The sequence below is a fragment of the Malurus melanocephalus genome, unplaced genomic scaffold (assembly GCF_030028575.1).
Source record: "Malurus melanocephalus ecotype Western Australia unplaced genomic scaffold, MMel_1.1 scaffold_550, whole genome shotgun sequence".
NCBI classification, from domain to species: domain Eukaryota; kingdom Metazoa; phylum Chordata; class Aves; order Passeriformes; family Maluridae; genus Malurus; species Malurus melanocephalus.
The window spans coordinates 350,290-359,636 of NW_026623782.1; the positions used below are offsets into that span (position 1 = coordinate 350,290).

General features: G+C 34.1%; 1 protein-coding gene across 1 annotated transcript in view; it reads right to left on the reverse strand.

Moving 5' to 3' along the window:
• Window positions 1-9,347, reverse strand: part of LOC130583047 (dystrophin-like) — a 382,130-nt gene that overhangs the window by 347,675 nt on the left and 25,108 nt on the right. The window contains exon 4 of the mRNA XM_057382115.1: window positions 8,975-9,139. The gene's annotated coding sequence lies outside the window, so the exon portion shown is untranslated. The remainder of the gene's footprint in view (window positions 1-8,974; window positions 9,140-9,347) is intronic.

The window sequence follows — 9,347 nt, forward strand, 5'->3', positions numbered from 1 at the left end:
AACGAAAGAAAAAAGAAAATAAAAGGCAGAGGAAAAAAGCTGCTCTTTAAAGTACACTTTGACCCCAAACTAGCAAAAGGATTTTTTCACTACTTTAAGTAATTAAATTCCATGATCAAAAAGTGTTGATTCTGAGAATATAATAGATAGAATTTCAGAACTTTAAACAGCACGTAAAAGATGTGCTTCTATGTAGAATTGATCTGTACTTATTATAGAATTCATCCTTTGTTTTCTGGACTACCACTACTCAAACCTGAAAATTGAAGTGCTTCAACTCATAGCAAGATAAGAACGTGTTTGAGAGCTCTGTTAAACACTAARAAATGACTCAATTAATTTCATTCATTTCAGAAAAATGGTTCAATTCATTCTGCAGCATTTCTATTCTTTAAAAATTTTGTATTTTAAATGGGAATTTACTAAATAAAATTTCACTACCTCAGAAACTTGGAATGTCTTAGATGAAAAAAAAAAGTTGGAAATGTTATTAAAGGAAGATTGCTATCAGTAGTAAAAGCTATCAAAACACTAGATACTTCTTTTCTAGGTTAACAAAGGTGTTTGTTTCTGGATTGCACTTGTGGAGAAAAAAGGGAAACAGTTAACAAGTTTTATTAGGCTAAATTGAGCAAGGCTGAAGAAATCTGTAAATTYCAATTTTTCAGAAGACTTTAACTTTATAAAAACATTGACCCACAGATTTCAGACATTAAGTACCAAAACAAATAATCCACAGTTACCGTTAAAATTTATAAGCAACTAAAACCATATTAACATTAGCCTATTTGTAAGCTTTTCTTATCTTRCTAGACAACCTACTTCCCATTCTTTACATATTTGGGTTTCTAAAATGTTTTTTTTTTGCTAATAGTATCCTGTTGACTATATCACAACACAATGAAACAGCTTTAGCATGCACATATTAGAAAGAAGTGAGTTTTTTTGGCTGTAAAAAAAGGTTTTAACTCCCACTGGAAGTATTTTTCCAGAGCTTTAGCACACCACAAATGTTACACGGACTACATTTAAAAAGTGCAATCTAACTGYAACAGATTGCAAAATGTTAATTTTATCTTAGTCACAGTTGCAGTAGGTTGTAATACGAAAGCTTTTACTTCTAGTCTGTCTTATCCAGTCATTTTGATTTTTATATAAGAAAGCCCTATTATTCTCATTCTGTTCTTCCAAAACTACATTTCTGAATGGAACCATTATTTGAAGCTTTCTAGGGTTTTTCCTCTAAGCAAGATGTCTGGAAATCTCCAATCAAAACTCTCACTGACTTGGGGTCTTACCATACATAAAATTTGGATTGAATGGGACTGTCAGGAAATAAATATTTAGAGGAAAAGAATACTGAGGTAARATCAAGAAAAAATAGTTGGTTAGATTTTCTGAAGGTATTTTCATAAGCTGTCAGCTAGAGCAGCATCACTTCCAACATTTCCCTTTCTTTTTCCCTTGCAATTGAAGTAAACAGATCTCAGCAGAACAGTCAGTAGGATGATATAAAGGTCAGTATTTGCACAACTTCCTTGAGCCATAACTTTGGAGCTCCACAGATTGTTGATGCCGTAGGCAAAGCTGTTTCAAAGTGTAAAGTATAGGTCTACATCCACATGTTCAGAATAATGTATCCCTAAAAGGTTTAAGTGTATTAAATCCGGATGGCTGGATGAAAATAAACACATTTCAAAATGCTCYTATATGTCCTTAAATATTCCATTAAGGAGACAATGCAGAGGTGACTGTGAMTTCCATTATAGCAACATTTGCCACTACTTAGATTCTGATTATCTGACTTAGCCAAAATAAGTTTGTGATTAARGATAACCACATTATTATCAGGACCAAAAAAAAAAAAAAATAATTGCTTTGACCACTACAATAATTGGTTTTTGAACTAATACTAATTAGAKACTCCATATTTGCTCTCTTGTCTGAATTAGAACAACGGTACTGGCGGTGAACAGAGTTTAGAAAAGAGCCTGATTACTGTTTATTAATGCAGTATTGGACCTCTCTCTAGTTTGRCAAACAAAGCAGTGACAGAAAGATGAAGTTAAATAAACTCAGCTGAGGAAAAATGTGCAGGATTTTAATTCAACTGTTGAAGTAATTTACCAGGAGATGTGGATGACTGTTCACATGTGAAAATTAGAAACCACTCTTGGTTGGTTTGGTTTCATCTCGGTTTTTTTAATTATTATTTTTGAGAGAGGTATGCTGCACTTCAAGCAGAAAATAAGCCAGAAAACTGAAAGGATGACTTTATAAAGCAGGTCTGACTGGATGACCAGAGTAGCATCTTCTGACCTYACCCTGAACCAACTATATGAATTCTGTGCATATCCAGATTTGTCACATTGTTGACTATTCAAATTCAGCTTCAGGGTTGTCACACTGCATGTGAGAGTAACTGTTTCTACACAGACATTTTGTATAAAATTCTAATAGTACAGCAATTTGTGGCCTTATTTTAGGGGCTCTTTGAGATATTAATGTGTTTGGCAAGAAGAAAGAATACCTGGCAAAATGTTTGTCAATGATATGTAGGTTAAATGGGAAGGTGGAGACCATGCTATTCGGAGTTTATTTATGTCCACACCTCAGTAACTTCTACACAGCTTTCTCTGCTGTTAAATCTACTATCTCCTGCTGTTAGATGGRTATTCCATACATTTCTAACCCAAAATACTGCCAAAGTACCCTGGGAAATAAATATCAAAATCCTGCAAAACCGACATAGACTTGAAAGGAGCAAGGCTACCCTCAGAGAGCTCAACAATCAAGGCAAAAGTGGAGATAGTGGTGTTTGGGTCGGGAAACAGGCAAGCTGAAAACGCTAAATAAAACTTCCTTATGTCAAAATTCCCTCACTGACAGATAGAATTTCATATCACCTATGTTATCCTGCAGGGCCCCAGCTTTGCACTGAGAGGATATGGTTGCATTAACAGTTGAAAAGCAGCTATCAGTTCCCAGGAGTCAGGTTTATTTCTATGAATAAAGATTGTGGCAATACAACCAGCAAAACCATTAMATTTGAATGCTCATGGGCTGGAAAATGTACTTCTCTAACTGTGGATTTTTATTGACAGAGAAAGAAAAGCAGCTAAGAAAAATAAAGTTGTTCAACTTAAACTGAAAGCAGGATAAGGAAAATTAGGGCTTTTTATGGAGTCCATAGTACTGAGAGAAGTTACTGTCTGAAAAAAAAAAAAAAAATACCAGCCGGTAAAAAACAATCATATGGTAAGAGCTGAACTTCAGCATGCCATTGATGAGAGGGACTCCTGCCCTGGCTGCATCCATTGACTATGCCTAAAACACCCACAATTTAGACACCAGGGCTGGCAGAAGCTKCATTGTAAACAAAGCTGTTAAGTACTTCAATCTTCTTCTATGCTATAAGGTAAACAACTTATGTACTATTTCCTCGGCACCATCTTGTAAGATTGGAAATTCATGATGATACCATTTAGGTTGTGAAGTATGAATACTAAATCATGCAAAATGGCAATCAGAATGAGGTAAACCCAGGTCAAAGAACAAACCCAGACAGAGTCATACTGTCAAGCTGGAGAAACTAGGAAACTAGAGTTGTAAAAGACACGGCATGAAATACATTCTACATGCATAAGAAGCTGGTACACTGCAAACCTGGAAGTGTTCCAGTGCTCACAAGTAGCAGAGGARTCAAGACATTCTTATAGATGTAGATTTCATGCCTTCCCTATGTATATACATGAGTATTTCACAGGTGCAGTCTACATATTATATTACTGTAAATGAAGATCACATCAGTGTGGTGAAGAAAAAAAAAATTCAACACTTACAAAGAACTAAGATCTATTCTAATATTTTAAATTTGTAACCTGCAAATATGCATTTCAATGCTGATTTATTTGGATAGCTTCTTAAATTTCAAAACTAATATTTGAACATTTTATAGAAGAAAACTGCAATTAAGGATGAATATAAAGGGTGAAACAAACACTGGTACTGATGCTGTCTAGGTCCTGAGAATGAAGAATCCTTTCTCTGCTCTTATGAATTGAGAAAGAGTTATTAAAGCCCAAGTTTGATTTTGACACTGCTGCTAAAAATTATCACACCTAACTGAAGGTCCAAGTCCTAATTGTGGCATTGCAGTCTYTAAATTGCAGTCAAGAAAATTATGAAGACAAATCATGTTGGCATAAAATATATCAGGATTTACTGATCCATGCTGCAGTCCTTTGAAGTAAGTGTAGAGTTATGATAGCAGAATAAACTGAAAGAAACAAAATAAATTCAGCAGGGAGTGTATTTTATAGTTAATGCTGCTGCAAAATACAATATGCTTTCYGGGACTGAATATCTCTAAAAAGTTTGTTTCAACAACTCAGTAGTGTTCACATCTTTCTTAACATTTTTTGCTGCTTTTTAAACTGACATGTGTGCACACTTTAGAAGATGAGATGTTGCCCAAAGCCTCAAATGACACAGAATGTTCCAGGGACTGTATGACTACAAAGCCACCCAGTATGCTCCTTGGTCACCACAAGGTTTTACTCCACATGGGTGACTAAGAAACAATCTAGACTTGTCCAGTTTCTTTATGTCTGCATCTTCTATTCCTCTGTTTCCTAACTGCATTACTGTGAGGTGGAAAAGAGTCTGTCCCACTATGCATATTTGTACCAAACTCATGGTTCAAGTCTAGGAAAGAGCAGGTACCAAGCACCTGGAACCATGAACTGTGTAGCCAATGACCACCGATTCCTCTGGCTGCAAGAATGTATAAATAATGAAAGTTTTAAACGACCTTGGGGCCCCCATAATAAAAAAAAAAACAAAACAAAAAACTCCAGGGTAAAGTAGGACAGGACACTAYTGGATCCACAGATGGTGTTTATTTTCTGCCTAACCTGTCTTTTCTCTCTCCCTCTGTCTCTCTCCCCTCTCTTTTCTATTCCATTTGATCCTTCTACCTCATGTTTTACTGTTAAATAAAATCTGTATTATTGACTTCAGCATATAGTCTTGTTTGCAYCTTAATTTGGGTAGAGACATCTCTMAATAATTGAATCTCAACAGCACTGGACCTCTTATTTTTGTGTTACTAGTTTGCATCCTTCCCTGATTTTTTATGTGGWGACAGCRGYAATGAACTGAAAAGGGAGAGGGCAWACATTCGAGTCACTCGACATGACTACCCACACCATTAAAATGTGAGCTTTTTTTCTGACATGGGAAAAAACTGCAAGGCCTTGGGCAGTGCCCAGGCATGGTCAGGGGTTAGCACCAGCCACAGGTGCAGCAACAGGCACTTTGTTCTTTGGGGACCTAAGACTGTTGCTGAAAGGACACGAGGTGTGCTGCACCAGTCAACCTCCAGGCCAAACAATGGTACTGGGCCCTTTGTAATTACTAACAGAGACATAATTTTATGAGCTATAGGAGGGATTTTAATTGCTCTACCTGTCACCAAACCCAATTATGTATTGGGTCYTCAAAGCCTTACTTTGTGAAATTCTCTGCAACAATATGCAGTAATTTTGCCTTTGGTTGCACCTTTGTTACTCTCATAGAATTACTTGTGTRCCACCATTAAAGGTTAACACTGCTGGAGATTTCATTTGATTTTTCTTCTGAGTAAATTTAAGGGACTTCTCATGTCTTTTTAATAGCTGAATTTTTTAGAGGTGGAAAACAAGCATGAGCTTTTAAACTAGTATTACTTCACAGAAATTGAAAGTTGTGTGAACTGTGAAAGTGAAATTCCCAGATGTTCTCCTTTATATACTTATTATGCATGTATTAAATAGATCAATATTATTTAAAATGTTAAATCAGAGTTTCTGATAAGGATCTTCATTAATTATACTCCTTGATTTATGGAACTGCAATGATAGTYATCATTTTATAGTTGCATGCCAGAAACAAAGGTTGCTATGGTTTTGAGAGAAAGAAATCACTGCATTTTGGAAAATTCTTTCAGACTATTGATAATTGGTATTTTAGATGTGCAGTAGTTYGTGAATCAAGTTTAAATTTCATCTATCACAAATCTGTGTAATCAGAAGTATTAATGCAAGAAACTTGCTTTAAAACAGACATATTACTTTAACAGTATATTGCTACCTAGCTAAAGACACCCTAAGCATCCATTTAAAACAAACATATATCCACGTCCTTTTTGTCTTCCCCCTATCCATGCCCACAATGTTCTTATCATTTATTTCAACCTGCTTCTGAGATCAGAAAATTTCTAACACTTAGTATTTTGTGGCTTTTAGAAATTAATATCCTTACAATACTTAAWATTTATACCCTATCATGTTAATTTTTGCTGAAAAAACAACTTAGAAAACAAAAGAGATAGGAAAGGATTTAACGGCTTGTTCTTACTAAAAGTATGAAGAGCATTGGCAGAAATTTCATAAAACAACATGTCTCAAGTGAAATTAAAATTACAATTTGCAAGCCATTATGTCAAACTCTATAAACAAAATAGTCTGGTTTTCCTGAGAACTTAAACAAACCTGGTCTTTATCACTCCAGTGTTATGTTTATGAGTCTGATGGTCAGTTTTAAACTACTTCTTCATATCTTCCAAGTTTTTAGAGTGTTCAAAAAGATTCTTTGTGAAATTTCTCATCCAGTCTCTCTCCTAAGAATATTAACACTATGCTTTTCATTCTGGTAGGTGATCAAATGCGTCACTCTTGCTTCTGAGAAAAGGAGATATGAAATCCTATAGAAGATACATCCATGTTCTTTGGATATTGATGAAGGCATGAAAATGGTTGTAGAATAAATTTTGAACATTTATGTAGTATTTGGGAACACTAGAGCAAAGGAGACTCCCTTTCATAGGTAGGATACACATCCTATGGAAGTAGCCATACAGGATAGCAATTAAAAAAATACATAAACATAATAATTTCAGCAATGATTCAAGAGGGTGTGAGTGCCCAGGCTTGAGCATGTTAGCATGGGTTTGAATGTTTGAAGTTGAAAATGAAATTGAACATCGCCAAGAACAGGCTGCTTTCCTAAATTACATTTACTCATTCTTAATGTATCATTCTTAATGTGTAATGGTTTATTATTAAGACCATTAATAATAAACATTATTAATGGTCTTACTCTGCTTAATTGTAAAAAAGATTCTAAGGATATAATGTGCCTTCAGAGATTAATAAAGAGTCTTAAATGTAAAAATTTCTCCTCAAAAAAATGTATACTYTGGGCAAATCTAAGTCAACAACACTTTAAACAAGTTAAATCTATGTCTTTTAAAAGCAATYCACATGGATAACATGCAGATAAGAAGCAAATACACTTCATATGATTACAGCCTTTATAATAGTAGTATTCCTTATAATCCTTAAAGTCCATATAATCACAACTAATTGATTCATCTACAATCAAAACTTTAAAGGCAAGTGATACAAATTTGTCCATGAAAGAAATATGGTGGAGTTTTTCACACAGAGATAGGGCATTCAAGTTTCTTTGGGGCTCTTCATTGTTCCCCCACCCCTCAGGACATACATGATTTCCTCCCTCCATTTCTGGACTACAGATTTTTTTTTTTTTTTAAATTATATTGTCCTGTTCTCTCAACTGTTTTTCAGAAATATTCCGGTCACATCATCACAAGATGGAAGAGCCAAGAAGGATGTTACATGCACAATAAGAATGGAAAACAATAGTCCTATAATTAGGAGAAATTTAGGCCTATTTTCATTTTATATAAAATCCAATCATTCTAGATATARAGAAACAAAATAGAAAAATATTTGAAAAAATAGATGAATCATCTAAAAATTTTCGTTACTATATAGGAGATAAGGACCCATAGTTTTTTTGAAAGCAAAATTTCATCAGTCATTCAGAACATATACAGACATTTGCAAAATGCTACACTAATTTTATCTTTCAGAAAGGGAATGAATGTCATTGCTGAACTCATTCTGTCAATAATAGGACTGCAACAGGACTTGAGATTCAGTGTTTTATATAATGCAATTGTATGGCTTAAAAAGTGTTTGGGTACTAAACCAGCTCCTCAGTAGAAACTAAGTTAAAGTAAACTTAATAAACATGGTCTGCAAAAACATGCATCTTCAGGAGCAGGTATTATTCCTTTCATGTAAGACAAGAAAAGTTTTGAATATTTCATTATTTCTTCATTTTCCACTGAAAATTGCATCATCAAATTAATAGAAAATGCAGTGTCTTTTGTGTAATCTTCACCTACGTGAACAAGATGCTGAGCCACTATAAACTCTAACCTCATTGATTTCAATTATTTATTKTACTTTAAATATTTCCTCAGTTTATGTGAAGGGAAGACCATATATGCATAGACAAAGGGCAAGRCCAAAAGTTCCATGTATACAYCCARCAGGCCAGTTGATTCTAGTCAGTAYATTYCAGTYTTAATTACTCTGTCYTCAGTCAACCCATATACAGGCATCTTTTTTATATTTAAACATATATCAAAGATSAGATTACAAATATTTTTCTCACAGTTTTTAGATAATTTAGATAATGATTCTGGAGTRTTACCTGCACAGTTAAATATCTTTCCTTGCAATATAAGAATTGTGTTATGAYCCCAAATATTCTGATTTTCATGTAATCACAGTAGCTTTAATGAAATGACTTTAATGGTTCAACACTTATATTATGAATTTTAGTTCATTTTGTATTAAAATTTAATGCATCGACTTTTGGGGCTGTTGTTTCATGTATGTGATATGTCAAAAATAGGTTGTACCTATACATCATCTTGGAACCATTGATTCTAATCTGCCCTCTCACTAGAAACCACCCAGTAGAAAAGTATAAAAGGTTTCCTAAATTCATAGAGCTTTGAACTTTAGGGACTATTGCTTACTTCTGTCTCAAAGTTACATCGTTAATAAACTAAGTTATCCAACACTTTTTTTTTTTTAAATGGAGGAAAATTTACCTTAATATCAAAGGCTCCTGGCTGACCCACTTTGTTATAAAGCTCCAGCTGATTCTTGACAGGCGTTACCCACAATATCACCTGATTTAGTTGTTGATCAAGTTCAATGAAGTCCTTCAGCAGAAGCTCTATTTCTTTTTGTTTTTCTGGAAGATCTTTGGATACCTGAAAAAAATACCAAAAATATCACAAGCCATTGTTTTGGTGAAAAAAACCACAAACCACAAAACAACCTACAAAACAATTTAACACTAAACATATACACATCAATATAAAATGTTAAAAAACAAGTTTTATATAGTGGAAGAAGATTAAAAATGAGTAGATCCACCAATCACATTATTATGGTCGGTATCTTGCAAATCAATTGAAA